Source organism: Stegodyphus dumicola, chromosome 8 (assembly GCF_044657685.1).
Source record: "Stegodyphus dumicola isolate Sdum_Otavi_A_Nest chromosome 8, ASM4465768v1".
NCBI classification, from domain to species: Eukaryota; Metazoa; Arthropoda; class Arachnida; order Araneae; family Eresidae; genus Stegodyphus; species Stegodyphus dumicola.
Window position 1 is genome coordinate 87,365,546 of NC_140775.1, and position 14,240 is coordinate 87,379,785.

Genomic DNA, 14,240 nt, shown 5'->3' on the forward strand with positions numbered 1-14,240 from the left:
AGTAAAAGTATGTTTTCTTATTATTATATGAAGCATCTGCGAAATTCGAAAGCTTGCACAGATTCAATACAATTTATGTTTTCAGATTTGAGAAAATTTTAAATTAGGGCCATATTTAGTTTAAGCTCTTTCAAGAGCTAGGCTGTTAAGAAGGATGGCTTTAATTGTTTTAAGAGAATTTCAAATTTCACATATAAATTAAAAAAAACAAAAAAACAAAAAAAAAAAAAAAAAATGATAATTTTACTTTCATCTCAGATGATTTTGCATTTTGTCTTCCTAAAAAAAATATTTGTTTGGGATGTGAAATAATGAAGCTGTGTTGAGTCATCCAAATAAACAAATCATCGCCCGTTGGTATTTAAAAACATCCCTTTGTTTGAATAAATTTCTAATAAAGATCTGCAATTTCTTGCAGCAGACGTGATATTTCACAAATCACTTCGCGTTTAGTATGAATTCTCTTGCATTGTCTTTAATTAGTCTTATGATATTGCGCATTTTTCGAGCTCAAGTTTAGTATAAAAGGACAACCTCAAGGTAAGATATTTATACGGATTAATTTTGTGCATCTAAATAATGGAGTTTCTGAGACGAAGTCTAGTTTTCCTCGCAGTCCTGGCGATGGCAGCGTTGACTATCATCCAGGCTATGCCTGACCCGGATCCAAAACCTCAGCCTATGGCTCCTGTTTGAAAATAAATTCTGGTATGTCTTAGGTAAGTGTGCAGTGTTTGTATGTACTTAGGTAATTTCGTAAATCTTTAAATACAACAATTTGTGATGTAGTCGTTCCTCAATAAACACTGACGCCGGCCAGCTCTAATAGTATTTATTGATAGAGCACGCAGGAACGGGTGCAAACAAAATATACATAAAAATGAATCATCAAACATTTAAATTACAGAGACATCTAATACATTGAAACTTATCATCACCGCGGCTCGAGGTTGACTGACGATTGCTCCTCTTCGCCACTAAGATGGCATTCAATAAAAGAGTTCGGTTACAGTTAAGGAGTTCTGTTACACATTTTTTATCTTCATCTGATGAAGACAAATAGTTGGTAAAAAGATGAAAACCTCTTTTGTAAGTTAAATTTGTTTTAAGACTAAGATCTTCTAGGATGAGAAATATAGCGTGTTTTTAATCTGTTTCAGCAAAACAGACGAGAGTATTACCAATTAAGACGAACAAGCGTGTCACATTTCATTAATTCTCAAATAAGCAAACACATGATTCTTAGTCATTTCAATAGGTTTTACATTGTATTGTTTATTTAGTTAAGGTGACAGCATTTCGAAGTTGGTAATTCGGAACTCTATACATATAATTTTGTAAATATATTCTTTACAAATAAATCACTTTTTTATTACGTAGGTCAATATATATATATTATTTGTAATTCGAAGTAAGTACTTTTTGTTTCATATTTTAAGACTTGTAGGTTTTATATTTATTTTAACTAACATTTATTTTAAGTTTAAACTATCTTTACTGTCAAGCCTTACTTTCCCCTGGAACTGCCAATGCCAGAGTATGTAAATTTTAGTAGAACGCGCAAGGATTCAAAGTATCAGCGGAAGTATTCTGAGTTAAATAGAAAGGAAACGAGTTCGAAGGTGTGCTTTGTTACTTCACGAGCGCGGAGGTAGTTAGTCAGAAATTGAAGAACCACGCATTTCGGCCTGTGTGCTTGCCTCGGAAATTGTTAATCTTTCGACGTAATATTCAGAGTTTGCTGAATTATCAGCGGTAGTGTAAAACGCGGTGAGGTTAGTTACGTTTAGAAAGCCTCGTAGTTAGTCTCTTTTTGAAATTCTTTGTAAATTATTTTGGTTTGCTTAACGAAACCTCATCTAAAAGAAATGACTTATTAAAATCTTTGGAATATTTCACTGCCCGATTTTATCATAAATTTCTTAATTTAGATTACAACGAATGCTGCGACGCATTTAATTCTCTGGCGGTTGCTTGATTAAGCAAATCTTTTCCCAAATACGGAGGATCTCTGTCAGTCATAAATTTGTAATGCAAGCTGTTTTTGTTTTCTTGCACTAAGATGCGTAACTGGAGTCCAAACTGACTTTGTTCATGATTATCAAAAGCTCACTGATGACCATTAATATTTTCAATTACAAAAGTAGGAAAGCAGACCACGAAAAAAGGACGGACTAAGAAAGAAACTAAATCGGTTTCACCAGGTGAAAAACTTTCTTTAATATAATTAATGCTATTTGTTGTAGTACAGTAACAAAATTCTTTCGCATAAGCAAATTATAGATAAAAAAATTAATTAAATTAAAAGAGGTTTCATATATTTAAATTTCCTAGTGCATTGAAAGGATTCTGTGGAGAATTTAAAACAGATTCTCATAGAAACTTTTATTGCTATAACTTTTTTCTATCATGCGCTGGTATGGATTTTATATTTTTAAAATAAAATCATGCCAGATTATTCCGTTTGCTAGACAAGTAAATCAAGAGGAAGCAATAATGTTCTATTCTTTTCCAGATGTAGAAGTTATTTAATCAATGCTTCGACTGCTCTCATGTTCAATTTATTCGTAAAAATAATTCTCTGTCTTAAAGACGGTGAAGGTATTTTTAAAACTTTGCGCTTACTATCCATTTAACTAAGGAATTTAGGTTATGGCTTAAACAAATTTCATAAAATACTTCATTAACTGATTTCTCTTTCCATGAACTTACATTTTTTATATAAACTTCATATCTATATTTAGTTTTTCATATTGCTGAACTAATACTAGAAATAAAAAAATAGATTAACATATTTATTTAGGAATTATATACGAGTATGACTAACTCCTTAATATTCTTCCCATCTTACTTTGTTTCTTCCATGTGGGTATATAAATATTGTATTAAACACTCCACAGATTATACTGTTAGGTAGCCAAGGTTGCTAACTATTTTTGCCAGTCTGTCTGAAGTCCTGAACAAAATCTCATGAGAACTTCGCATTAGAAGATCAAATAAAGCCGTACTCTCAAGCCTGCTGGTCGCGGGGAGCATACGGTCTCCAGAGGAATTTTATACGGCCCGCCAATAATTTTTAGCTGTGTATTTGTTTTAATATAGTGTTTATAGATTTCGATATAGCATAAATGCAATGAGCGGTGGATCGTAATGTATTATTTTTTTAAAAAAATAGAAAAGAACTAGCAAGTATTTCAGCAATCATTACATTCCAACTGAGTTCCCAAGCTAGCGCTGACATACAGTGAAAAATACATGTAGAACGCATATAACTGAGAAACCAGCAAAAGAAGCTAAGAGAGGAAAAGGACATTAATCTTCCCATCTCTTGAAATGACAATTTAAATAACAACAAGATTAGAAATATATAGATTTTGTTTACATGCGCAATTGCTATTGAATGAAAACGAAATCGAATGGATTCCAGTTAAATGAATAATTAAATAGGGTGGTTCAGAAATTATCATCAATATTTGGTGGAAAGGTAGGGACTAAGAAAAGAAGGAGATTTCACATAGGAAAGCATAGACGCAGACGAAAGCATGGTGGTGTAGAGCGCACTGTGCGTTCACAACTCCCTTACGTAAGCAGAGCTGTTTGACGAGTGCAGTCGATCATCATTCTGAGAGACAGGGCGGAATATTCTTGCTGAGTAACAACTTGATAGCTCGTACGTCAGTATGAAATTTTTCTCCTCACCCACCATGCCAGCAGAATAGCATTATGAGTTGGGCCGATAGCGAACCAAAAGAATTTGCTACACCTTCGAGTGTAAGCTCCACGTCTTTCTAAAAGGAGAGAGGCTTCTATTAAAAAATTGCTATATTTTTTTAACTAAAGAAATACCATGACCAATTGCAGGCCGACGTTTCAACCAATCCACCTGATGAAAAAACGCGAATGCTCAATATCATGGCTAAAGATTTAGACGTACAATTTGAGGCAATTACTATGAACCAAGAAGCACAAGAAGCAATAAATCTTGTTACGCAGAATAAAAAACCCGCCTTAAACCGCGAGGAAATTAAAAATAAACCAGAACCGAATAAATCAGTGAAAAAGGATAAGGATTCGAGGAAGTAGAAAAACGTCACGAATGCTAATGGGACGAAAGTAAAGCGATCCAAAAGATCTTGTTGAGAGAGCGATTTTCCTGTCATATGACGGTAGTTTCTCTCTTGCGACGCGCGAGTCCCAGACTGCTCTTCTTGATTTTTGGTAAATATTATTTTTGCATGTTCTCCTCGATATGGCCGGTAATATCTAACCACCTGATAGGGGCATAATTCCTTGGTATGCTACTTTCAACGATTATGATAGCGATAATGGTTCTACTCATTCGAATTATTCAGGAAAATTGACTACATACAAAGGTATGTCTGTAATTGCTTCAGATGACCCGACGCTTCAAAGTATAATTCCTACTCTAATTTTTACTAAGAAAAGTAAATCCGAGAGAAAAAAGAAAAGCACAGGAAGTCTTAAAAAATTAGCCGTTAATTATTACGAAATTCAAACCCTCCCCTTCAAAATTTGCAGCAATAGTTAACAAACACAGAAAGATTTTTCCTAATTTAACAGAAGCTATCTCGAAAGAATATCTTAATCCTCAGCTTCCAACTAACCCAAAAGAAGTTTCACTCAAATTAGAAAATGAAACCGCCGATAAATTAAACTGTATTGAGTCTATGAAGACATTCCCCCCCCCACACACCAGTGATAGAAATAAGTTCAAAGCTACAAGAAAAAGAAATTCAATAAAATCAATTAATTTTAGCAAGCAATCAGAACATATCGGAGCTCGCAAATTCTAAAACAGGATGATAAAACAATAAATTAGAACGATTGCCAAACGCCAAAGAAAACAGCGGAAAATACCGAATCTACCCCACCACCAGATATTTCGCAAAGTAACAGATTTGAAACTCTTAACGAAAATAACAAAGCTATTGAAATTACAGTATGACATAACGAAAGAAAACTTCTTAATTATCGCAACTCACAACCCACCATTAGACATGAATATACAGGACTTCGATCTCCTACATGTCGACGAACTTTCCTGCGATACTCGCAGGAGACTTAAATACAAAAGATCACTCCTGGGAAGCCAAAAAAACTACAGAAACGGAAGATTTCTTTGAAAATATATAAATGCTAATAATGTCAAACTCGTAGCATCAAATGCTTATACTAACTACTACAGACATAATGGAGACACAATAAAGATATCGCTCTCCTGAAAAATATTGCTCAGTCTCCTTACTTGAAGGTAAAGCAAGAGCTCTCTTCAGAACATTTTCCCGTAGTTTTTGATTTTTATGGATTTATCCCGACCCCTCCAAAAGAACTCACTAAAGTTAACTGGAACAGCTTTGCAGAAAAACAAAGAAATATGCACTGAACCCCCCTCCTCTTAAAGACTGTGGAAATATCGAAAGTCCGGTTAATTGACTCACTTCAAAAATTCAAAACGCAATTAAAAGTTCATCATATGTTTGCAAGAATAACAAAATTAATAATCTTCCGGACGATGTAATTAACACAAGCAAAGAGAGAAACAGAATTAGGAAGAGGCTAATTTTTACCCTAGATCCCTCTTTAAAAAGAATCATAAAATACCTTAACAGGAGAATTACGGCTGATATAATTGAATTTTGTTCTGACGGTTCAAAAAAAACTTATACACAGCTAACAGTTCAATCTGGAAAATCGTAAATGCTATGAGGAGGGAAACGACGTATAACATCGCTCCAATTAATCACGTGGAGACCATCCACAACTCAGAACAGGATATAGCTAATGTATTCGCAAAAAACCTCGGAGATACCTTTAGGCCAAACCCCCCGACCGGCCCTTAACATGAAGAACAAGTGAAAAACACCTTGAATATACTCAAAAGTAGAGAAAACTTAAATTACGTTGCATTCATCTCCCCGAAAGAAGTTCGTAATATCACAAAATACTTTAATGTTAGTAAAGGCCGTGGTTATGACGCCATTAACAACCGTGCCTTGAAAGCCCTCCTTCCTAGGTGCATAGTTTAACTCACTAACATCTTCCATGCGCGCATTAGGACTTGCTACTACCCTCTCAGTGGAAGCATTCGATAATTATCACCATAGTTAAAACCAAGGTAAAATCATTCAGAAGCCAGCTAAAAAGACTATATCTAATTGACCCGGGGCAGTTTGGATTTCAAAACCACCATAGCACTACGCATCAAGTGTTAAACCTTGTCGAGTACATTTCGAAAGCATTTTTTCACAAGAATGGAGTAGCAGCGTGTATCTTAGGCTTCGAGAAAGCATTCGACAAGGTCTGGCACTATGGCCTAATTTATAAACGAAACAACTTCATGTTTCCAGTCAGCTTTGTTAAACTTATTACCTCGTATCTAAAAAGGAGGACTTTTCAAGCTCGGGTTGAAGATGCTCTCTCTCAGAAAAAAATTACTGAAAGTGGGGTCCCACAAGGGTCAGTTATCCCTCCAAAATAATTTAATGTATTCATAAATCACCTGCCAAACCCACTAAATGCTAAAACATTGAAATCCGCAGATGATACTATGATATTTTCTGAATCCAGAAACCCTCAAACAGCTCTAGACAACCTACAATTCCGTGTTCCATATGAACATTGTTGCCGCCTAGTGTCAGCTTTGGAAAATTAAAATCAATACTTCTAAATGTAAAATCGTACAGTTTGTCGTTACCGAAGAACAGGAACACAAATTCAGATATTGAGATTGCTAACGAGAAAATCCCAGACTCTTCCTCTGCGAAGTATCTAGGTGTCATTTTAGATGATCGACTCACCTTTAAAGAACACGTCAATTACCAAGTTAATTAAGCAAACGATGTTTTCATGTCTTTGTATAACCTAATTGGAAGGAAATAAAAGCTAAGCGTAAATTAAAGCGCACTTTGTACTTTTCATTAATCAGGCCTGTTATGCTCTACGCTGCGCCGGCTTGGGCTATTGCAAATAAGAAAAAATTAGAAATTTTACAGAATAAAATCTTCAGAAATATTACCAACGCGCGTTGGTTTGTGAGAAATACAATTATACATGCAGACTTAAAGATTAAATCTATTAAACCTATTCCTGAGCAAATTTTAATGGATACTCATAATGCTTTCGTACGGCACGAATAGCAGTAGAGGAAGCTGTCCTGCAGGAAATCGACGTACAGCCTGGTGCTAGAACACGAGATATGACTTGGCAGTTTGAAATTTCGCATGCAACAGCGTCGCGTAAATTACACGATGAGAGACTACATCCGTCGTATCTGCAAAGAGTGCAATTAGTGGCAGTAGACGCTCATCCCAAGACGATCATTATTTTTTGCCATTGGTTCATGCAGACACGTTTGTTCTTTTCACCGATGAAGCGTTTTTCACTCGAGAGAGTGTCTGCAATGCAGACAATTTGCATCATCAGAACACTCACGTTACAAGACCTGGGAGCTTCGCAACAACGTTTTACTGTCGATGTGTGGATTGGGATTGTCGATGACTGTTTGCTGTTCCTATATTTATTACCGTCTCGTTCGGACAGTACCAAGTACCTTTCTTTCTTTCTTTCCACCGACAGCTAGGCAGCCGATCCACTGGGGCAGTTAGCATATCGGCCAGATAGCCCCGCTGACGGAGTTAACTTGGTCCACATAACACACTTGGGTACATATTGTGCTCAAGACGAGTGCTAGGGGTGGTGTAGACAAATGCTGGGCGGGACGGTAGTGCAGTGATGGAAAAAGGGTGCATTGCAGGTGAGGAAAACAATTTCAGTTCCATATTTGCTGAATTACGTATAGGTGGTTACAATAGGATCCACAAAGATAAGGCAAAATACTTAATAGCAATACTAAAAATACTAAAAATAAAATGCTAAAAAGGCAAAATAATACGTAAATAAAATAAGGCAAAACAGTGAAAATAATACATAAAATAAGGCAAAATACACAATTCAAGGTTCACAATTCAGGATTTACAGTTCAAGGGAGATAAGTATAAACAGGAGGGAAAAATCAGAAAACGTTAACTTAAGATAAAATAAATTCACTACAGGTACAAAGCACACGGGGGCTGTGCTGGTGACGAGGATGGCAGCTGAGAATTACTCCATGTCTGTGATTTTGCGTGCAATATTTACGCAATCGCATATGCGTTTCAATGTATAGCGATTTTTCGAAGTAGCTTCGGCCCATGCCTGGGTGTGGTCCGCTACTGGATGCCTAAGATGATGTTCTGCAGTATTTCTGCAAACGAACATATAATGATCCGAATCTCCTGCCATCTCGCATGAGCAATGGCCTTTTCGCGTCGTCTAAAGCGATGCAAGTAAGTCATGAAGGGACTATGCCCTGTAAGAAACTGAGTGTTATAAACTGAGCGAATCACTTTTTAGAAGCTGGCAGAGTTTTGGAAAAAATCTGTATACTCTTCTTCCGGTGACCTCTGTCTCCCACAGATGTTACCAACGCTTCAGTAATTCTTTCTCGAGCTCAGCTTTTAAGAACGAGCCCGGGAGAGGCACGTCATGTGTGCGAACTTGGGGGGTCAGTTGCTGCTTGTTTGGCTATTGCATCTGCAATTTCATTACCCAGTATTCCGGTGGGGGCAGGTACCCACTAGAGTTCAGGCCTATAGTATTTTGGTGTTCTTGTTAAGAGTTTTCATATGGCCTTGACGAGTGGATTTTTACTGCATGTGCCTTGGATTGCCTGAAGGCAAGATGCTGAGTCTGAATAAGTACTGGAATAGTTATTTTCCAGTGCATAGACAAGTGCAGCTTTTAATGCAATCAGTTCAGCCTGAAAAACTGAGTTACACTGCCTAAGCTTTCTTTCCCAGGTTTTTAAGATCTGGTTCCCATATAGAACACAATATCCGCTACCTTTTAAATATTCCCCTTCGGAACCGTCGGTACAGATTGTAGTGCCTTTGAACCATATTGGGAACCTGCAGTTAATCGAAGTGTTGAATTCGTCCGGATGACAAGGTGGCTTTGGAATGCTTTGCTCATAGTCAGTATAAACATAATTCCTATCCCATAAACTTATAGTCTCTTTGAGTCGGAGCACTCGCACTACTGCACTACCGCGCTGAGCTAAGAGATGCAAGGACGGTAGTCCTGAAATAACGTTTAGAGCATTAGTAGGTGAGGTTTCATAGTCTCGGGAAATACTTAGGAGGAATATGACATTTTTTCAGACTGTGTTAACGGATCTTCCGAACGAGGTTCCTGATGGTATTATCCGGCAAATGTGGTTCCAGCATGACGGCGCTCCTGTACATTTCGCAAATGCTGTGCGTGCTTACCTAAGCAGAAAGTTTGGAGGTCAATAGCTTGGTCGCGGTGGACCTGTTTCTTGCCACCATGTTCACTGGATTTATGTCCAATCGATTTCTTTGTATGGTGTGTTATGAAAAACATAGTGTTAGAGGCACCCTGTTGATAGTTCTATGGATCTTGTAGCTGGAACGGGCTGGCTGCATGGGCGGTTTCGTGGTTTCCCTCATGTGTAACGTGTTCATACGAGACAGTTCCCCTTAGAAAGTCTTCCACGAAGGCATCCTTCCCTTCCGTGTAGTGTCTCAAGGCGGAACAAGAAATAATAATAATAATAAAATAAAAATGCCATGTTGCAGAGATTGTTCAATGTTTTCTACTCTAACAGTATATACAGTGGTGGCCAAAACTGTGGACAATTTTGGAAATTTTTATGTTTTTGAACTTTGTATACTTATAGAAAATGTTACGTTTCGCAAAATGCAAACTTGTATATATCATTTAAAAGTGAATTTATTACTAAATTCAATAGAAAACACAAAATTAAATTATTTGCAATACAAAAAAAGTTATATGTATTTTAATATAAATAAAAAGCACAGTTATGAAGTGGTTTGTAATGTCTAGCTTTCCTGGCTAATCACTGTTCTTGTTCTGAGAACCAATCAAATGTTATTTTCATTCTAAAATTCAATATGCGCTGTCCATCCGGATAATATGCGCATATCCGGATAATATGCGCTGTCCATCCCACTTCAATTAAACCATGATTAAGGTTTCGTTTCAGTTTAACAAGGAAATTATTTTCTCCACGTCCGTCAGCTCGTTCAAAGTTAGAATTCGTATTATCGGGACAAATACCGATAACTTTTTCTTTTAAATTATGTTCTTCAGTTAGTTAAATAGTTTCTGACAATATTGGATATTTCAGCCAGTAAGGATTTCAATTCTAAAAGTTAACTCCTTAACTCCTTTCTATAAATCTAACAAGTATTGCCAAATGTTTTATTTCCTTGTGATTAGATGCATCAGTTCAGACTGAAACAAGTGAATATTTTTTACAAATCATTGTGCAACGCTCTTTAAGCGTAAAACATAAAAACTTTTAATATTATTGCTTCAGTTTTGGTTTGCGCATGTATAAATTTAGCCCCAAATTCCGCTTGAAGCAGAATGGACGTACAATCCATAGATATAAAGCTATGGTTGTGGCGTATAGTATGGTATGCAAAAGTACCTTCTACTTAAGCCTAATTCTTCATCCTTATAACCAATTTTCTCCTGTTTGAAGAAATTCTTTGGCGAACTAGATACGGCAATAGAGTTTGACATTTTATGTTTGTTACTATTGATATGAAGTTTAACATCTATACCTTCACCATGGCTTACTGAACATTTTAAAGAAAATTTTGAATATATTTTATCGCACAACGGAATTGCTCATTGTGTTTTCATTAAACGGAGTTTCCTTCGGTAGGTCTTCGTTTAAACGTACATTTTCTTTCTTTCCTTTTTTTTTTTTTTTTTTTTTTTTTGTTTTTGTTTTTGGACCCATTACTAAGAACATCAGTGGTAAAATTAGATAATAAATGCAATTAAACTGAAGTAAACATATCTTTAGCATGTATGTAATGGAAAATATTCGTTAAAATAAAATTTAAAAATATTCGTTTCCAAACGGGAAATGTCATTCTTTACATGTCACCGGCAGATTTAAAAATTAAATTTTAACCCTTATGCAAAATCAGAATGATGATGGAGTAAAAATTTAACGATATAAACGTGACGAAAGAAAGATAATTTTAGGTGGATATAACTTCTATGAAATTTCAGCAAAGGACAAAAGAAATCCAGCAGGATTCTTCAGTTACAGCACTGAGGTGGGTGAACGCTAATGTAACCGCGACCTCTGCTCGTTGTGCTATGTAGATCCTGCTACTGAACTTTAGCGCCTATGATTTCTTTATCTTTATCTTTTTCTTTTTTCTTTATCTTAGCGCCTATGATTTCTTTATCTTCTTTTCTGACATCATGTTTGCACTTGAAACAATTCATTATTTTGCTTTGTTCTGTAGAAGGAGGACCTGTTTCTTATACACTGCAATTACAAGTAGGAATTTTTGTAAAAATTTTTAATATTTAGTCAAGAAGGAATGACATAAAATAAAAGAGTAGATTGGACACCTAGAAAGAGATGTAATATTATTGTGTTACGAGAAAGTGGTCTTTCCTATGCTGAAATTGCAAGACAGGTGGGTGGTTCAATGACTAAATCTGGAGTCCGAAAGTTTTGTTTACGATATCAGGAGACAAATTCAATAAAAAACAAAGAAGGAAATGGCCGAAAAAGGTGCACCACATCTATTGATGACAGAAGAATAAAAAGCCTATGTCTCCAAGATAGAAAAATGTCATCAGCGGCCATCAGAAGTGATCTGAATGATGCTGGTGTTTCTGTCAGTTCAAGAACAATCAGGAGAAGATTAACAGATGTTGCACTGAGAGGCAGAATTCCACGAAAAAAAGCCTTATCTTAATTTTCAGCAACGAAAAGAAAAAAAAAAAAAAAAAAAGACTACAGTGGGAAAAGGAACACATTAATTGGACAGATGATCAGTGGTCACAAGTTATATGGAGTGATGAAACTAAGATATCGTTATTCGGTAGTGATGGGCGAAAATATGTAAGACGTATAATAGAATAGGAGAAGAGCTACATCCTGACTGCATTCAAGCAACTGTGAAGAACCCAGTTAGTGTTATGATTTGGTCATGCATCTCAGCAGATGGTATTGGTCACCTTCATGTCATCGATCGGACACTGAATGCCAGAAAATACATTGACACTATTCTAGAACCAAAACTTCTACCTTCCATCAGAGATCTCTTTCCCAACAATGCTTCGTTTATTATTCAGCAGGATTCTGCTCCTTGCCACACGGCCAAAATATCGAAAGAGTGGTTTCGTACAAAGAGCATTAAATTGTTGTCATGGCCAGGAAACAGTCCTGACCTCAATCCTATCAAAAATTGTCCTATCAAAATATTGTGGCACCGTTTGAAAACTCTTGTCCGAATAAGGCGCCCATCAAATAAAAGGGAACTAATTGAGGCTATAATTGTTTCCTGGCATCATGTAATAACGAAAGAAGAGCTTAAAACTCTTGTCAGCTCAATGAAACGTCGATGTGAAGCTGCAATCAAAAATAAAGGGTACACTACTAAGTACTGATAACTCACTGCAATCATCTAATCACTGCACTATCTAATGTATATCAATAACTATTATCATTTAACTTTTTTTGTATTCCAAATAATTGGATTTTGTGTTTTGTATTGAATTCAGTAGTAAATTCTCTTTAAAATGATATATACAAGTTTCCATTTTGTGAAACGTAACGTTTTCTATAAGAATACAAAGTTCAAAAACATAAAAATTTCCAAAAGTGTCCACAATTTTGGCCACCACTGTATAAGCATATCTTAGAAATTGCAGTGTTGTCTGTAAGTGAAAGTCTGAACTGCAACTGTGAGCAAAAATTCCTTGTATGTTGAGGGTTGGGGATTAAAATACAGGAATCAGAAATACTGAAGATCCCGCATTACAGTTTTTGTAAGGTAAATGCTAAATATGACAGGCATCTCGTAATTTAAGCTTATATTCTCAGTTTGCAATCTATACTACTTAAATAGACATATGCATTTAGAATTTTACGTTCTCACTCTACTGTTTTTCGAGACTATTCGGGGCAAATTCTAAACCTAATGTTAAATTCTGACTAATAAAAAAACTCTTAATATTTTGTTATCTATCATTTTATATCATACTTTTAGTTTAAATATTCAGCATTGTAAAAAAGAAAAATTTAAGAATAATTTAAATAATATGTGCGCTTAACATTAAATAAAAATGCAAATATTTTTATTATTCAAACATACAAATTAGTTACTTCATAGCTATACCTACTTTAGTTTTTACCTTACTAATTATTAATGTTTTTCTTCCAGGATTTTGAAAGATTTCAGAGAAGACGTCTGAATATATTTCTTCTGCTTCAATAAAACTTGTTTACAGAGATAAAAGGAATGTTCCAATATATGCTGAATTGTTATTCTATATCTTGTTAGTCAAAGTTTCAAAAATTATTTTCTCTTTTGCAAGTGTTTCCAAAATATGTAACAATAAAATACTCTAATGTTGGCCTAAAATATTTCCTTTAATTTTATTACTATGGATATACAACAGAACATCGATTTATTACTTCCGCAACGATTGTTTTCCTTAGTGTAACTTTAGTCATACTTTGCTTTCGAATTATGCTCGATATAATCGACAATATTTAAAAACAATACCTTTCCTGCACTTATAGTTTTGCTGTATTAATCTTTTGTAAATCAAGTTCCTAAGCCAGCATTTCCCACCTTGATGATTTGAAAAATTAAACAAAAATTGAGCCAGAGTACGTATTAATTAAATTGAATGAGAGATACGCCAGTATAATATTATAAATGAGGCGAAAGAGAATTTTTAATTTGAAATAAGTTTCCAACAAAACGTCATCCGTCGGATACAGATCCCTAAATTTCAGGAAAAAAAAACTGCAACATTATTCAAAGAGATCACAGATTTCATCTACATACTTTTACGAAAACGTGAAACACGGAGATACCAGAATTATAAAAGCCTTAGGAAGAAAAGATTTCGAATTAATCTTTAACTGAAGAAGATAAATAGTTGTGGATTTGAAACGTTTTAGAGAAATTCAATTCATGAACTGAGGAATCTTATAGATAATTTTCGTAGATCGAAAATGGAAATTTTGCCAACTTCCCAAATAGGATTATCTATTGAATGTTTGTTTATTTTTCCCGAAAATCGGCGATAATTTTGACTGTGTTGTGCTTCTATGAAAGAATCTGCTTCTATTCTTTGAATAACAAAGG

General features: G+C 35.2%; 1 long non-coding RNA gene across 1 annotated transcript; it reads left to right on the forward strand.

Moving 5' to 3' along the window:
* Positions 1 to 430: 430 nt before the first annotated feature.
* On the forward strand, positions 431 to 13,505 carry LOC146995886 (uncharacterized). Its single transcript, XR_015042856.1, has 2 exons — positions 431 to 719; positions 13,305 to 13,505. It is a non-coding gene; the product is annotated as an uncharacterized LOC146995886 (long non-coding RNA).
* The last annotated feature ends 735 nt before the right edge of the window (positions 13,506 to 14,240 follow it).